Source organism: Rhinopithecus bieti, unplaced genomic scaffold (assembly GCF_001698545.2).
Source record: "Rhinopithecus bieti isolate Rb0 unplaced genomic scaffold, ASM169854v2 scaffold_11273, whole genome shotgun sequence".
Lineage (NCBI taxonomy): Eukaryota > Metazoa > Chordata > Mammalia > Primates > Cercopithecidae > Rhinopithecus > Rhinopithecus bieti.
In genome coordinates, this window is record NW_016806694.1 from 922,069 (window position 1) to 939,568 (window position 17,500).

At 46.5% G+C, this 17,500-nt stretch overlaps 1 long non-coding RNA gene across 3 annotated transcripts in view; it reads left to right on the forward strand.

The window, feature by feature from the left end:
- LOC108533095 (uncharacterized) overlaps positions 1-17,500 on the forward strand; it is a 28,893-nt gene that overhangs the window by 11,049 nt on the left and 344 nt on the right. Inside the window, exons 3-7 of one of the 3 annotated variants that reach the window (XR_001886649.1) lie at positions 5,273-5,404; positions 6,068-6,149; positions 13,097-13,201; positions 15,544-16,230; positions 16,897-17,500. The exon at positions 16,897-17,500 is cut by the window's right edge and continues 344 nt beyond it. This is a non-coding gene — a long non-coding RNA (uncharacterized LOC108533095). The remainder of the gene's footprint in view (positions 1-5,272; positions 5,405-6,067; positions 6,150-13,096; positions 13,202-15,543; positions 16,231-16,896) is intronic. The other 2 variants (XR_001886650.1, XR_001886651.1) reach the window with 2 other exon arrangements.

Sequence of the window (17,500 nt, forward strand, 5' to 3'; positions counted from 1 at the left end):
TTTTTTTTTTTTTTGAGACGGAGTCTCGCTCTGTCGCCCAGGCTGGAGTGTAGTGGCGCAATCCCAGCTCACTGTAAGCTCCATCTCCTGGGTTCACACCATTCTCCTGCCTCAGCCTCCTGAGTAGCTGGGACTACAGGTGTCTGCCACCACACCCAGCTAATTTTCTTGTATTTTTAGTAGAGACAGGATTTCACTGGGTTAGCCAGGATCGTCTCAATCTCCTGACCTTGTGATCCACCCTCTGGGATTACAGGCGTGGGCCACTGCGCCCAGCCTAGAAGAACAGAATCTTAAGGATGAGTTTTCGGAATTCGTTCTGTGGTTTCTGGAATTGGTTCTCTAATCTGGTTGGATTTTGTTTGTTTGTTTGTTTGTTTGTTGTTTGCTTGAGAGGGAGTCTTGCTCTGTCGCCTAGGCTGGAGTGCAATGGCACAATCTCGGCTCACTGCAACCTCCACCTCCTGGGTTCAGGAGATTCTCCTGCCTCAGCCTCCTGAGTAGCTGGGATTACAGGCAGGCACCACCTCGCCCGGCTAAATTTTGCATTTTTGGTAGAGACCGGTTTCACCATGCTGGCCAGGCTGGTCTCAAACACCTGACCTTGTGATCCGCCCACCTCGGCCTCCCAAAGTGCTGGGATTACGGGTGTGAGCCACTGCACCTGGCCAATCTGGTTGGATTTTAATGCACTAATGACTACTTCCAGTGGTAAAGGGAGCACCTATAGTGTGATCTGGCAGAAGAGATACCCAAAAGACCGCCATTGGACACTCCTACACAAATATTCATAAGAGGCAAGGTTCTGGGTGGCCATATATTTGCCGCCTTGGAACATTTTTATCAAATTAATGAGTATAATGAAATTGGCCGGTGCTGTTAATTGTGCTCGACAAGATAGGGAAGGAAAGGATGAACTCTCAGGGTTTCAAACTCCCAGCTCAACTACTACATAACTGGATGAAACATTTCTGTCTGCCCTGAAACAAAAAAGAAAAAGAAAAAGAAAAGAGAAGAAAAACACATCTCCTGTCGCCACCGAGCTGACGTTTCTGAAAGCCAAATCCAGAGTCTCATCCTACAAGTGGTTGAATGATGACACAAATTGAGTTCCCAACCTCACAGGAGCCTCTGCTGTTAAAGTAAGGGCAGGAATTGGGAAGGAACAGGGTCCTGAATTTTTTTCTCTCTCCTACTGCCTTCATATGAGAAGGACACCTAAAAACTTGAATGGGGACCTGTGGGCAGATCCTGGTGAAGCTGGGGACATTGAGCTCCTAAATTCTGTGGAGTCTTCTCTGCCAGTAGAAGCAAGCCTTCCAACCCATCTGAGGACATTGACTCTGCTATCACTCAGGAGCGTGTGGTGGCCTCTTCTGAGGTAGCTGCCTCAGAAGACAGTGCTGATTCCTCAGGACCTACCCTAGGAATACCTCTTTGCTTCTAGAACTATGACAAGACTCAAGTCCCTACAGGCCCCAAAAGGTGAGATCCAAAGTGTGACTCAGGAGGTTCACTGTGCTCCAAAAGAACTGCACGATGGTTCCAATTTGTACAGACAAATCTTGAGAATGAGTGTTAGGGTGTGGGATAATGATGCAAGGAACATGAAGTTGGATTGGGGTAGTTGATTGAGATGGGCCCACTGCTCAGATCTTCTGGATTCAATGCTGTACCTCCAGGGCATGAAGTTGGATTGGGGGTAATTTATAGAGATGGGCCCACTGCTCAGATCTTCTGGATTCAGTGCTGTACCTCCAGGGCTTAGAAAAGGGCTCTGACAGTCTGGTTTGGCTGAAGCATGGAGCAAAACGTGGCCCACACTAAATAAAGCTGAAAGGGCAGAGCTGACTTTGTGCACTGTAGAGGAAGGTATAGGGAGGTCAGAATATTAGATTTAACATGTGACCTCCACCCACCCACCCTAGGAGCATCCAGAGGACACGGCTTTTACCATGACTGAGAAGTGCACTTGTGAGTAGAGCCCCTGCATCCCTGAGGAGTCCTGTGGTTGCTTTTCCTTGTAGGTTGGAAATTGCAGTGGGATCTACTGTCATGGAACTGGGAATCCTTAGATGCAATGGAGACAATTGGTTTCTGGGATGGAAGGGGACAAGTGGCAACACGTAATTGCCAAAAGCAAGGAGAACATAGTCACCGTAATGGGCAGTAGAGTCAAACTGGTAATAATGGTCTGACTGGCAGAGACCTATGGCATTGGCTGTTGATCGTGGTGTCCCTAGAAGAGAGTAGACGGACAGCCTGTTAAATTCTTACTTTATCTGTATAATTAGAAGAGTTCTGGGTCAAGTGAACGAACACCTAACTTGAATCATAAAACAAAGAGTCGCAGCTCTTCACTCAATTCCTGGACTTGAACCAGTTTATGACCCAGAATTCCTCAAACGAAGGGAAATCAAGGTCACCTTGAGGAAGGACCCTGCTGCACTGTCAGGAATGTATACTGTTAATCTTCCTCTCAGGTGTCCCCAAAGGGACCTACGGTCTTTTACCATGGTGATTGTATATTGTGAAAAGAAAATAATCAGACTTTTGTGGGATTACTGAACTGGCTCTGAACTCATGCTCATTCCAGGAGGCCATTCAGAGTAGGGGCTTATGGAAGTAAAATGGTCAGTGGAACCCAGGTCCATCTCACACCGGGCCAGTGGGTCCCTAAACCCATCCAGTGGTTGCTTTCCCAGTTCCAGGATGCATAACTGGTATAGACCAGTTCCTCAGCAGCTGGTAGAATCCCCACGCTGGTTCCTGTGGAGTGAGAGATATTGTGGTAGGAAAAGCCAAGTGAAAGCCACTAGAACTGCCTCTTCCGAGGAAAACAGTAAACCAAAACTATCCCACATTGCTAGAGGGATTTCCGAGATTAGCGTCATCATCAAGGACTTGAACAAAGCAGGGATGGTGACTTCTACCACATCCCCTTCAATTAGCTTATTTGGCCTGTGCAGAAAAAAAGATGGATCTTGGAGAATGACACCTGTATACTTACCCAGGTGGCCACACCAATTGCAACTGCTGTCTCAGATGTGGTTTCACTGCTTGAGTAAGTTAACACATGCCTTGGTGCCCTGGTACTTGGTGTGCAGCTATCGATTGGCAAATGCTTTTTTCTCTATCTGTTAATAAAGATTACCAGAAGTAATTTGCTTCCAGCTGGCAAGGTTACTGTTTTATTAGTCTACTCAGGCTGCCATAACAAAATACCACAGAATGGGTGGTTTAAACAACAGAAATTTACTTTTTTTTTTTTTGAGACAGAGTCTCGCTCTGTCGCCCAGGCTGGAGTCCAGTGGCACGGTCTTGGCTCACTGTGACCTCCACCTCCATTCAAGCAATTCTCCTCCATCAGCCTCCCAAGTAGCTGGGATTACAGGCGTGCACCACCACGCCTGGCAAATTTTTGTATTTTTGGTAGAGACAGGGTTTCACCAAGTTGGCCAGGCTGGTCTCAAACTCCTGACCTCAGATGATCCACCCTCCTAAGCCTCCCAAAGTGCTGGGATTACAGGCGTGAGCCACTGCACCTGGCCCAGAAATTTACTTTTTCACAGTTCCAGAGGCTACAAGTCCCAGGAGGTGCTGGCAGATTTGATTTCTATTGAGGACTCTCTTCTTGGCTTGTAGACAGCAACCTTTTCACTGCGTCCTCACACGGCCTTTGTTCTATGCTTGTGCGTAGAGCGAAATCTCTGTTGTCTCTTCCTTTTCTTAGAAGGTCAGCAGTTCTATTAGATAAGGGCCCCACTCTTACGATCTAATTTAATTTTAACTACCTCCCTAAAGGCCCTCTCTCCAAACATAGATGAGGGGTTAGGACATCAACATAAGAATGTGGAAGAATACAATTCAGTCCATAACAACTGTCTTATGTCAGGAGTAGATTAAACTCTCCATTCTTATCATAATATAGTCTTCAGGGATTTTGATCGCCTTTCTTTTCCACAAGACATCACACCAGTTTAGTACATTGATGACATGCAGATTGGGCCTGATGAGCAAGATGTAGCAACTTCTCTAGACTTATTAGTAAGAAATGTGCATGTCAGAGAATGGGAAATGAATCCAACCAAAATGCAGGGGCCTTCTCCATCAGTGAAATTTCCAGGGATCCAGTGGTGTAGGGCATGTCAAGATATTCCTCACAAAATGAAAGACAAGTTGTTACATTTGGCTCCTCCCGTAACCAAAAAAGAGGTACAATGCCCTTTTGGATTTTGGAGGCAAGACATTCCTCATTTGGGTGTGCCACTCCAGCTTATCCACCAAGTGGCCCAAAAGCTGCTAGTTCTGAGTGGGACCCTTGGCTTCCAGTCCTGCTACACAATCTTATCTGTTCCAGCCCCATCTATGGCCTCATACAGTGTTTCCTACCATCAGTTGACTGAGGAAGACAAGACAAGGTATACCAGGCATGTAGATAGTTCCGCATGGTATGCAGGCACCCCAGTATGGACAACTGCAGCACAATAGTCCCTTTCTAGGACATCCCCAAGAAACAGTGGTGAAGGGAATTCCTCCCATCAGGAGCAATCCCCAACTTCAGGCAATGAATCCAGTGGTTTTTGTTTGGAAGGAGACATGGCAAGAGGTTTAATTGTATATTAATTTATGAGATTTTGCTTGATGGTCAGAGACTTGGAAGGAGCATTATTGGAAATTGGTGGCAAGGAAATTTGATGTCTCTCTCTGAATGAGCAAAAAATGGAAGATATTTGTGTTCCGTATGAATGCCCACCAAAGGGTGACATCTGCAGAGAAGAATTTTAATAACAGGATAGAAAAACCTGTTCTGTGGATGCCAGGCAGTCTCTTTCTGTAACCATCCCTGTCGTGCCCAGTGAGTTCATGAACAAAGCAGCCATGGTGTCAGGGATGGAGGTTACACATGGGTTCAGCAACATGGACATCCACCCACTAAGGCCAACCTGGCTACACCCACCACTGAGTGCCCAATCTGTCAGCGGTAGAGACCGACATTGAGGCTACAATATGGCACCATTCCCCAGGACAATCAGCCAGCTACATGTGGCATGTTGGTTACGTTGGACTCCTTCCATCATGGTAGGTCCTGGAGTGGACACTTAGTCTGAATATGGATTTGCTTTCCCTGTACACAATACCTCTGCCAAAACTTATCCGTGAATCCACAGAATGCGGTATTCACCACTGTGGTAGATTCCACAAAGCATTGCTTCTATCCTATTCAGCCTGTTCTATTCTACTCACTGTTCTCTTCTGCCTACTGCTTCAGGATGGTGGGGAACGTGGTAAGACCAGCGACTTCCATGAGCCTGTGCCCATCGCTGCACTTTTTTTTGCTGTGAAGTGAGTGCCTTGATCAGAACAGTGAAATGGCCTTTTGAAGACTCAGATAGAGTGTCAGGTAGGTGGTAACGCTTTGCAGGACTGGGGCAATATTCTCCGGGAGGTTGTGTATGCTTCAAATTAGCACCCAAGGGGCTGGGCATGGTGGGTCATGCCTGTAATCCCAGCACTTTGGGAGGCTGAGTTTGGGGAATCACTTGAGCTAAGGAGTTTGAAACCAGCTTGAGACACAGAGCAAGACCCTGTCTCTAAAAAGAAAAAAGTTTTAAAAAAATTAGCTGGGCGTGGTGGCATGCACCTGTACTCCCAGCTACTCAGTAAGCTGAGATAGGAGGGTCACCTGAGCCCGGAAGGCCAAGGCTGCAGTGAGCCTTGATCATGTCACTGCACTCCAGCTTGGGTGACAGAGCAAGACCCTGTTTCAAAATAAATAAATATAAGTTAGCATCCAATATAGGGTGCTGCTTCGCCAATAGCCATGATACACAAGTCCAGGAATCAAGGGATGGAAATGGAAGTGGCACCGTTCGCTGTTACCCCTATACTGACCCACTAGCAAAGTGTTTTCTTCCTGTCCTATGACCGAATGCTCTGCTGATCTAAAAGTCTTAGTTCCAAAAGGAAGAGTGCTTCCACCAGGGAAAACAAAAGTGATTCCACTGAACTCTCAGTTAAGATGCCACCCAGCCACTTTGGGCTCCTCATGCTTCTGAATCAACAGGCTAAGAAGGGAGCTGCTGTGTTTTCTCGGATGATTAGTGCTGGCTACCAAGGAAAAATTGGGCTGCTGCTCCCCCACGGAGGTAAGTAAGAGTGCATCTGGAGTACAGGCAATCTCAATATTACTCTTCACTGTGATTGAGGTCAATGGAAAACTATAACAACCTAATTCAGGCCATACTACTCAATGGTCCAAACTCTTCAGGAGGGAAGGTTTGGGTCACCCCACCAGGTGACAAACCATGACCAGCTGAGGTGCTTGCTGAGGATAAAGGGAATCTGGAATGGGTAGTGGAAGCAGGTAGTTATAAATACCAGCTACAACCACATGGCCAGTTACAAAAATGCTGACTGTAATTGTTATGAGTATTTCTTCCTTATTTGGTTACAAATGTGGGGTGTGTGTGTATGTATGTGTGTGTGTGTGTGTGTGTGTTTAGAAAATATCTTTGTCTTCTTCTCTCTCTTATTCCCTTATATGACATAAGATATATCTTAGTATTTCAGTTATAGGATACCAAAGACAAGAGTAAACATGACCCGAGAACCCTACGTCCTCTTCTGGGGAAAGGTTAGTGTGTCTCTAGTTTCACCCAGGATAGTTGAATCAGATGAGGTGCAAGCATGATTTTGCTGTTATTTGGAGATTAAGTATAGTTTAAGGAGATACATAGAGGTGCCAAGTTGAAAAAGACTTGACTGCAGTAGTTAATTTTATTTATTTATTTATTTATTTATTTATTTATNCAGCTTGGGTGACAGAGCTAAACTCCATATAATTTTGTTTTCTTTTAATATAGAGACAGGGTCTCTTTCTGTTGCACTGGCTGGTCTGGAACTCCTGAGTTCAAGTGATCCTCCCACCTACCACCTCCCAAAGGACTGGGATTATAGGCGTGAGGCACGGTGCCTGGCCTCAACTTTATTTTTATTGCTTTTTCCTGTTCCTTGCACGCACTTTACTTTCAACATGAACTGAAGTTCCTTTGGTTTTTGGAATGCACCAAACTCCTTCCTAAAGCCACACATTTATTTATTTATTTATTTATTTATTTATTTATTTATTTATTATTTTGAGACAGGGTCTCACTCTGTTGCCAGGCTGGAGTGCAGTGGCGTAATCTTGGCTCACTGCAGTCTCCATCTCCCGGGTTCGAGTGATTCTCCTGCCTTAGCCTCCTAAGTAGCTGGGACTAAGGTGCACGCCACCACGCCTGGCTAATTTTTGTATTTTTAGTAGAGACGGGGTTTCACTGTGTTAGCCAGGATGGTCTTGATCTCTTGACCTCATGATCCATCCACCTCGGCCTCCCAAAGTGCTGGGATTACAGGCATGAGCCACCACGCCCAGCCTGCAGCAGTTACTTTTATGCACCACTGTGGTTAAGCTATGGTGCCCAGTTGTTTGCTCAAACACTAGTTCTAGAAGTTGCTGTGAAGATATTTTGTAGATATGACTAATATCTATGATCCATTGACTTTAAGGAGATTACCCTCAATAATGAGAGTAGGCCTCACCCCTTCAGTCGAAGGACTTGAGAGCAAAGACTGAGGTTTCCCAGGGAAAAAGAAGGAATTCTGCCTTAAGACTGTAACACAGAAATCCTGCCAGACTTTCTGCTTTGCTGGCCTGCCCTACAGATTATAGACCAGCCAGGCCCCACAATCACATGAGCCAATTCCCTTAAATAAATTCCTTTAAAATATATCCATGTATCTCCTATTAGTTCTCTGTGAAAACCTGACTCGTACAGTTAGTTTCACTTGTTTTGTGACATTTCACTTGTTTTGTATGAAATTACCTATGCATGAAATTACACAATCTACACTTTTCCTACCCAGCTCCTTTTGTTCTGCATGACATTTGTGAGCTTCATCCCTACTTTCCTCACGTTCATCCGTGAACTGTGCGTGCACTGTGGGGTAAGACCCACCGTCTGCATGTGTAGAGTGCCTGTGAGACAGGAGCCAGCAGGTGGCACTACGACATCTCATATGGAACTTGGAAAAGTCCTGTAACTGCAAATTCCTAGGAGTTAGCCACAGCTGAATTTTTCAGTGGTCTGTCACAGGGCAGATAGCTTGTCGTCAAACTAGAAATAAAATCTTTACATTTCTAAATTTGATGTTAATTGAGTCGATAAAATTTGGCCGGCCGCGGTGGCTCACGCTTGTAATCCCAGCACTTTGGGAGGCCGAGGCAGGCAGATGACTTGAGGTCAGGAGTTCGAGACTAGCCTGGCCAACATGGCGAGACCCCCATCTCTACTAAAAATACAAAAATTAGCTGGATGTGGTGGTGGGTGCCTGTAATCCCAACTATTCAAGAGGCAGAGGCAGGAGAATTGCTTGAGCCTGGCAAGTGATGGCTGCAGTAAGCCAAGATCATGCCACTGCACTCCAGCCTGGGCGACGGAGTGAGACTCTCTCTCAATAATAATAATAGTAATAATAATAATAAAAATTGAAGTGCTGAGGACACAGAAGGCCTTCACAGAAGTTAACTGTGGCAGGGGGAAAGGAGAGGGCTGATGTGCCCTGAGCCCAGCACTAGGGAGTGTCAACGCCCTGGAGGGGTCTGGGACTTTCCTTGACAGCTAATGCGTTGGGCTGTCAGAGACTTGTGGATATGATACTGGCAGGAGCTGTGTTTTTTTTTTTTTAATTTTTATTTTATAGACAGGGTCTCACTCTGTCCCCCAGGCTGGAGTACAGTGATGCAATCATTGCTCACTGCAGCTTCAAATTCCTGGGCTCAAGCGATCCTCCTGCCTCAGTACCCCCAAAGTTCTGGGACTACAGGCATGAACCACTGTGCCCAGCTAGAAGCCGTGTTATTATTTACAACAATCACTATAGCCATAGTACCCACATTTCCTTGCCCTGTCTGAGTCCCAGCATGTGGGGCCGGATGACACCTGCACAGGCAGTGGCTTGCAATTCAGGACAGTCTCTGAGCTTGGGGGCCCTGAATGTCTGACAGTGGGCAGTAAGCCTGCCGACCCATTTGCTCTGGAAAGAGCTGCTCTTTCTATCTTCCAAGCACCTTCCCTTTGCCGTAAACAGTGCACGCAAACTGCCCAATGCTTTGGAGAAAGACACTGTTGTTTGTCTTTCAAGGCTGTTCATTTCACCGTCGTTGAAAAGGTAACCCAGAACAAGGGAAGGCAGACATGCAAAGACTGCAAGACGTGCAAAAATGTGAGACCCCCAGGGAGACTCGTCCGGCAAGAGGAGCATAGAGGATGAGGAGGGTCCTCTTCCCTGGGAGGTGCGGTGGGGGAGAAAAGTGTGCGTCTAGAATGGAGAAGGTGGCTGCAGAATGGCACCTCGAGGCTTTCTGAGGAGTCACATCAGTCCTCTGCACCAGAGGGCTGCCATCTGCACAGTAACGGCTGCCTGGGGCCCATGGCCTTGAGTGGCATTCCCCTCTGGAACTTTTGGGCAGCAGTGTTCTTGTCTCCCCATAGCAAGCACTGGAGACAATGTCATGCAGACATCCTTTGCTCCTCACTTCTGTGTTCTGGAGGGGAGAGCCTTTCTAAACCAAAAGAAGCCCCGAGTGCATGTTTTCCTTTCTGATTGAGGTCCAAGGTGAGAGAAGGCTCTTGCAGAGGCAGTAGCAGTGCTGAGAAGGGCAGAGCCAGGTGGCAGGAGCCCAGGAGAACCACCTTTCTTCCTTAGGTCAACAGTCCTTCTGTTGAGGGAAACCCTTGCTATTCTAGCCACTCTCCTAGTGTACAAGCAGCAGCAGGTGGGGCAGGGATGAAGGGCTCAATCTCTATCCTGTGAAGGAGTCAGAGCATTTTGGATTGCCTTGCCAAGAAGAGTGTATGCTGCAGGCCTGGGACGCCTACAGTGGCTGGGAATAAGGGAAGGGTGGGTCTTCCTTGATGACTTCCCTGGGATCTTTTTTTCCCACTGGAATTTGTGTTATGTATTGGAAGGACACAATTGGAGTAAAATTACAGAATTACAGACTTTCCCTGGAGGAAAGGACCTCAGAGATGGCCTAGTCCAGTAGTTTCTTAGCCGAGATCCTGGGACTACTCAGGCCTTCCTGGATGGGTTTCAGGGATCCAACCTTCTTCTAGTGTGACACATTTGACTTTGCAGAAGTTTGTCAGGTGACTGGGATCAAACCATTCCTAGGTGACGGGTAAGTCACAGAACAGATGGGTCTCTGGAGTTTGGGCAAGAAGAGGTCAGTGTAGCCAGGCAGAGTCAGACGTGGCTGGCATCAGGAAGCAGGCCTTGGGCCAGAGAAGTTCTCAGGCTGTTGTGCATCGTGGTGGCAATGGCAGCCACCTTGGTGTCCAGCAGCTTCAGCATCCTCCACTGTAAACTGCAGGAAGGAAACTTTATGGTGCTTTATGTCAAGAATTTCGTGTTTAAGCAACACAATAAAAAATGGCTGGGTGTCCCTGTTTAGATGGACTTTGTTGGGGTGTGAGATTCATTTTGTGAGTCCTGGGGGAGAACACTGCCTAGACAAGGCGGGACTGCAGATGCCAGACTGGAGGCTCTGGACTTCATCCTGTAGGCAGAGGAGAGCAATCGGCAGTCCATAAGCAGGGAAACTGGCAACCACTGCAAGAACTGCAGGAATTGCCTCTGGAAGACACTGGAAGAGTGAGAGAGTAGGGAAGGAAGCACAGGGTCTTCGCAGGCATTCTTTGCCCAGCATACAGTAAGTTCTTAAAAATGTTCGGAGAGAGAGAGGGAGGAAGACAGAATGCTCCATGATCAGTCCTACCAACATGCTTGTAAGAAACAGCTGGGATCCACTTCAATCTTTCTGTAAAGGGAGAAATAGGAGGGCATACCGGCACCAGTACTCCTCACTGCTATTGTAACTAACGTTTGCACTTCCTCTTCCCCTTGTCACAAAGGGCAGTTACTGTTCCCAAGTTCTTATGTTGTAATGGGGCTTGTTGTCCTGGGACCTGAGAAAGAAAATTGAGTTTTCGGTTAATGCGACCACTACCCCAGGGCCCGTTTATTTGGGACAGCTGATGTGTAATGCTATAGTCTAGGGAGATATGGAAATTTTTTTGTAGGTCACTTTTAAGAAATAGTTTGAGATGGCTCTGGAAACTTTCTGAGCCCTTTGGGTTCCAATATTCTAGGTAGAGATTTAGTCCTCACTCTGACATCTCAACAAAGTTCATTTTGAACAGCACAGTGTGGTGGCTGAATAACGGCCCCCCAAGTATGTCCCACTCCCCACGACCTGTGAATAGGTTATTTTACATGGTAAAGGACCTTTGCAGATGTGAGAAAGTTAAGAGCCTTGAGACGGGGAGATGGTCCTGGCTTATTTGGGTGGGCCCCATGTGACGGAACAGTCCTTGTAAGGGGGGTCGCAGGAGGGTCAGTGTCGGAGGAGGTATTGTGATTAGAGTGATGCGGCCATGTCTTGCAGTGAGATGCCGGCTTCCCTTTGTTCTGGGTTACCTTTTCAAGAATGTTGGTGAAATGAACAGCCGTGGAAGACAAACAATAGTGTCTTTCTCCAGAGCAAAAGGCGGTTTGCTCTCACTCTTTACAACAAAGCGCAATTGCTTGAAAGACAGGGTAGCTCTTTCCAGAGCAAATAGACAGCCCTGGAAGCTGGAAGGGGCAGGGCAGGTGCTATGGTCTGAATGTTTGTGTCTCCCCAAATTTATGTGTTTCCTTCTAACCCCCAAGGTGATGATATTGGGAGGTGGGGTCTTGGGGAGGTGATAAGGTCACGATGGTGGACCCTCATGATTGAAATTGGCATCCTTGTGAAAGAGGTCCACCAAAAGAGCTAGCTTGCCCCTTCCAGTGAGAAGATGAACCCTCACCAGACACCAAATCCATCTTGATCTTGCATTTCCCAGCCTCCATACTATGAGCAATATATTCCTCTTGCTTGGAAGTCACCCAATTTGTGGTATTTTGTTATAGTAGCCCAAACAGACTAAAACAGAATGGATATTCTCCAGGGCCTCCTTGAGACAAATGTTAAACTTCTGATCTTTAAAACTGTAAGAACAAATTTGAGTTGTTTTAAGCGAAGTGTGTAGCCATCTGTGACACAGCAAGCACTGGATTCTCACGAAGGATGCTCTGTCGGCCTCCCCTCCCCCTGAGAACCGCGCTGGCCTGGCACGGTGGTCCTCAGCTTCACTTTCCCTTGGAATCCCATGGAAAACTTTTGAAGATCCTCTTGCCCGGGATCTGCCCCAGATTAACTGAATGAGAATCTCTGGGAGTAGGACCCAGCATCATCATCATCGTTCCTTTTGTAAATAGAGAATAATCTACATGACACGGAAATATACATATATTAGATGTTTACTTCAAAGACACTTGACAGTTGTAGACACCCCTGTAACCACCATCCGAAACGAGATACAGAGTATCCCCATCACAACTGAAAGTTATGTCTGTAATGCCCCTTGCAATGAACTCCAACCCCAAGAGGCAACCACTTTCAGACTTCCATCACAATAGATGAGTTTTATCTCTTCTTAGACTTCATATAAATGGGATCACATGGCTTGTTTTTTTGGTAGGTCTGGCTTCTTTTGCTCAAAACAATGTTTTTGAGATTCACCCATGTGGCTGTATGTTCCTTTTTATTGCTGAGTAACGTTTGGTTACATGAATATATCATGATATATTTATCCATTTTGATGGTGATTGATTTTTGAATTGTTTACAGTTTTGGGCTATTATGAATGAGGCTGAGGTTTCGAAGCAGGGCCACAGTCCTTGACACTCTCACCAGAAACGGTTTCTATAGCCCCTCCCACTGGAGCCAGGTGGGTTTGCAATTGCTTCCACTAATAGAGACTAGTAAAAGATTGAACTGTGTCCCTCAAAATTCACATGTCAAAGTCTAATCCCTAGTGTGGCTGTATTTGCAGGTAGGACTTTTAGGGAGGCAATTACAATTAAATGCGGTTATAAGGGTGGGGCCCTGATTCAACAGGCCTGGCGTGTCCTCCTAAGAACAAGAGGAGGCACCAGATCTCAGTCTCTCTCCCTCCCCGCACAGGTGCAGAGGGAAGGAACTGGGAGCACACAGCAAGACAGTGGCTGTTCACAAGCTAGGATCTGACCCTCCTGGCACCTTGATCTTGGACTTCCGGCCTCCAAAACTGTGAGAAAAAAATAAGTATCTGTTGTTTAAGCCACCATCTGTGGCATTTTATTACGACAGCCCGAGTAGACTACTACAGACGCTATGTTGCTTCTGAGGCTATGTTTAAAAAGGCCATGCAAATAAACAGGCTGGGCAGCTTCCCAGAGCTGGGAGTTCTCTGGGAACACTGGCGTTAGGGCTGGAGGCCACTGCAGACACTCCAAACGGAAGTCCTGGTTGGCCCAGTCTTCAGCCGCCCAGCCCCACTGCTGGCGCGTGAGTGGGAGGGCCACTGGGGACAAGCTGTGCCCGACATTGGCAATCACGGGGCAGACAAGAGCTCTCTGCTATGCCCCTTCTCAGTTCCTGACCACGGGCGGAATTGATGCGCATGAAAAATGCTGGCTGTATTTCACCAACGTAGGGGGATTTTTCTAGTCACGCTGGATAAACTGGAACAATGTTATATGAGCATTTTTGGAGGAGTCTCTTTTGGGAACCTATTCATTTCTCTCCCCATTAAGTACGTAGGAAGGAATTTCTAGGTTGAAGATTAAAGTTGTTATAAAGATTTGCTCTAGTTCTCCCACATGGCTGTCCTATTTTAAACTCCCCACAGCCATGTGCAAGAGCTTCCGTCACCCACGTCTTTGCCAACATTGGTGTGATCTTTTCGATGTTCACCCTCCCAGTGAGTGTGAAAGGACGTCTCATGGTCATTTTATTTTCAGTCCTTTGATTGCAAATGATGTTGAGCATCTTTTCATTTGCTTACTGGCTATTCGTATCTTGTCTTTTGTGAAACATGTCTTCAAGTCTTTTGCCCATTTTTAAACACTGTGTTGTTTCTCTTTTTTTAGTTCATTTGTGGGAATTCTGTATATATTCCATATACAAGACATTTGTCAGATAAATGAGCTGTGAATATTTTTTCCCAGTCTATGTGACGTTGGTAGTTTTCAAAGCTCCACAGATGACTCCAGCATGTAGCCAAGGTTGAGACCGTTGGCCTAGAGCTTTTTTCCTCCTTTTCCTGGAAGGACAAAACTGGGGTCCAGTATGGAGGTTGGGAATCAAATCGCCTGACTTTGACTTGGCTCCAACACTTGCCTACCATGTGACCCTAGGCAAGTCACTTAAAATGACCTAAAATGACTTCTTACCTCCATTTTCTCACCTCTAAGATGGAGTTGAGAATCGGGCTCTGGAAAGACTGTTTTAATAATTAAGTAATCGTAAGCAGATGTCTCTGCTGCCACTACATGCACAGATTATGATATTTGCAGGGCAGTATCAGGTTTCAACTTAAAATTTCTCATAGTTACGGAGAATATCTTCTATTTTAGGCAAAATTTTCAGATCACCAATATTTGCCATAGATAAAAGACTAGGAGTGTGGGGGTTATTATAACGCTTTAGATACATGAGGAAATTGTACAAAATAATATCTCCATGGGGTATTTATTTGTTTTTTAATGCCTTGTACTTCAAGTGAAAGAAAGGCATGGAGGACAGAAACAGTGCAGGCAGCAAGGGCTGGCAGTAGCACAGAGTCTGGCATTGCAGATATCCTAAATGCAAAACGTCGAGGCTGAAATTGGCACGAGACATGTCACATATTCAGCAATCCTAAATCAGTTCACTCTCATACTTGGATTCTCTGAGAATCAAGGCTGATGTCTGCAAGCAACTGTCTAAGCCTGCAACAACATACAGCTTTAGGTAACGTCAACACAGGAATCGAATCCACACTAAACGTATGTGACCTTATCATAGTGCTTTAATCAGAGTGATGTACATTTATAGAATGCTTTCATATATTTATTTTAGGCTGATTTATAGCAACTGTGTAAGGAAATACTGGAAGAGATTATTAGGATCATCTCAATTTTGGAGATAAAGCAGCTGAGGCTCAGAGGTCACATGGTTAGTAAGGCTCAGAGCTGGCACAAGGAGCCAGATCTTCCAACTCCAAGTCCAGCACCTTTGCACACCACACCAGGGCTTCTCAAACTGCAGCTCACTTCTACAGCTCACCTGGGGGTCTTGTTAAAATGCAGATTCTCACACAATAGGTCTGGGATGGGGCCAAGTGCTTCTTTTTCTGATGAGCTTCAGGTAGTGCTGATACTGATCCATGGATCATATTGTGAGTGGCCAGGCACTACACTACGCTCCATTTCAATCAATCAACTAGTCATATGCCTGGTTCTTCAATAGTTGTCATTATACACTGCTGACTGCAGAACAAAAATCACTTCCAGGTTGCCTTTCAGCTAGGTATCACCTTCCAAGGGTAAGTCCCACTGACGAGCCCAGCTGCAGCTTTGTTTTCCTTAGATGTGCTCCCCTTTTCCCAGGAATGTCTAGGGGAGACAGAGCCAAAGACTGCATCCAGGTGAACAAAAGTCCTTTCCCCAGGAAGCTTCCTACCCTAATGTTCTTCAAGGGAGGTGATTGGAGAAATGGCTGTGAGTCAGACTTTTCCTCACAAGAGTTCTGTCCTGGAAGAAAGAGAAATAATATAGAAAATGTGGCTTATAACCTGGTAGCCGAGTGCTTTTGTGAACGGCCAATTACCACTCTTGTTCTGGAATCTATCTGCAAATGTGTATGTGTGCTGCTGCCACAATAGAGAGCGATTCACAAAACACAAACAGTGAAATGGCACAAGGTTTCTCTAAAGGCAGCGGACACAGAAGGCTACACAGAGGAGGAAGAAGTATGGCATTTCCAGCTGGACGTGCAGGACCCCGCGGTCCCCAAATCATCCCAGGCACAGGCATCTGCCAGTCTCCCTGCTGGAAGAGCGTATTGCCAGGCATATGAACACACCCTTTGGCACTCTGAAGGGCTTTACCTCCTCTTCTGCACTCCTGCCTGTTCTGAGGACCATGCCCCAGGTGCAAACATGCAAAACAGCAGACCCTCTGACTGCCCACTGCCTGCCAGATGAGTCGGACCACTCCCAGCTGTTGGGCGAGAGCCAGAGCAGATCGTCTGAGTCCCTGCAGACCTGGTCCAACTGCGTGTATCCCACCAGCGGGGTGTGTGTCTGTCTGTCTAGCAGCTTTTTCTGTTCTTTTTTCTTTTTAAGACAGAGCGTCCCTCTGTTGCCCAGGCTAGAGTGCAGTGGGACGATCTTGGCTCACTGGAGCCTCTGCCTCCCAGGTTCAAGCAATTCTCCCACCTTAGTCTCCCAAGTAGCTGGGATTATAGGTGTGCACCACCAGGACTGTCTAATTTTTGTATTTTTAGTAGAAACGGGGTTTCTGCATGTTGATCAGGCTTGTCTTGAACTCCTGACCTCAAGTGATCCGCCCCCACTCAGCCTGCCAAAGTGCTGGGATTATAGGTGTGAGCCACCGCGCCCGGCCTGTCTCTTTTTTATTCTACTTTCTTTGGCACTTCTCTCTCTCCTACCGTCCTCCTTGAGGCTCATCCTCCCTTGTCATTTGTCCAGGCCAGAATGTTGCTCCCACATGTCTTGCCCTAGGCCATGTCTCCTGACACATTTGGCTATTCTTTGGTATCTAGAAACACTCTCAAGGGGCTGGGTGGATGGAGAGCTGAGGAGGCAGGTTAGGGGTCAGGGGTCTGGACAGGGCTGACCATTAGCTGGGAAGTCCCCGTTCAGGTACTGGTGGGCATCTGTTCTGATTCATCAATGCCCTCACCGTCCTGGCCCTTACATATTTGAATATCTCCTCTAGGTCTGGGGACACAGAAGAAGGGCAAGCAGTTCCTGTGCTGAAGGAGGAAGAGCCATGATGAGCATAAGCTTTGAGACAGCACTGAGTCCTTGGACTCTCCTGCAGCTGGGTGCCCTGTGCCTCCACAGCTCTGTCTACGCTGCATAGAGAAGGGCACCTTCAGCTCCTGAGTGCAACACAGAGATGGGAACAAACCAAGCCATTAGCACAAGAAGGGCCAGGACAGCTAAACTTAGCTAATTGAACGTCCAAATTTTGGGAGAAAGATTATGGAGTCTGGACTTCTTTCCCTTTGGCCCATCTTTAGAACGGGAGGATGCTCCTTATTCAGTCCCCTGAGGTTTTCCTGCACCGAGCTCTTGCATACAACAGGAATAGCACTAGGCCGTAGAGAATAATTTGCCAGGCAATTATTAAGTGTTTTCCGAAAGTGATGTTGCTTTGCAAAGTGTTCTAAAATAAATTGGATGTGCATTTCCACTTAGAGATGAAGAGAAGCATATCACTTGGCTTCATTTAATAATGATTTAGATGATGGTAAGAAGAGCAAGTAAATTCAAATGAGATTATTGATTTTCATGATTATAAATTAGAATCCAACAAA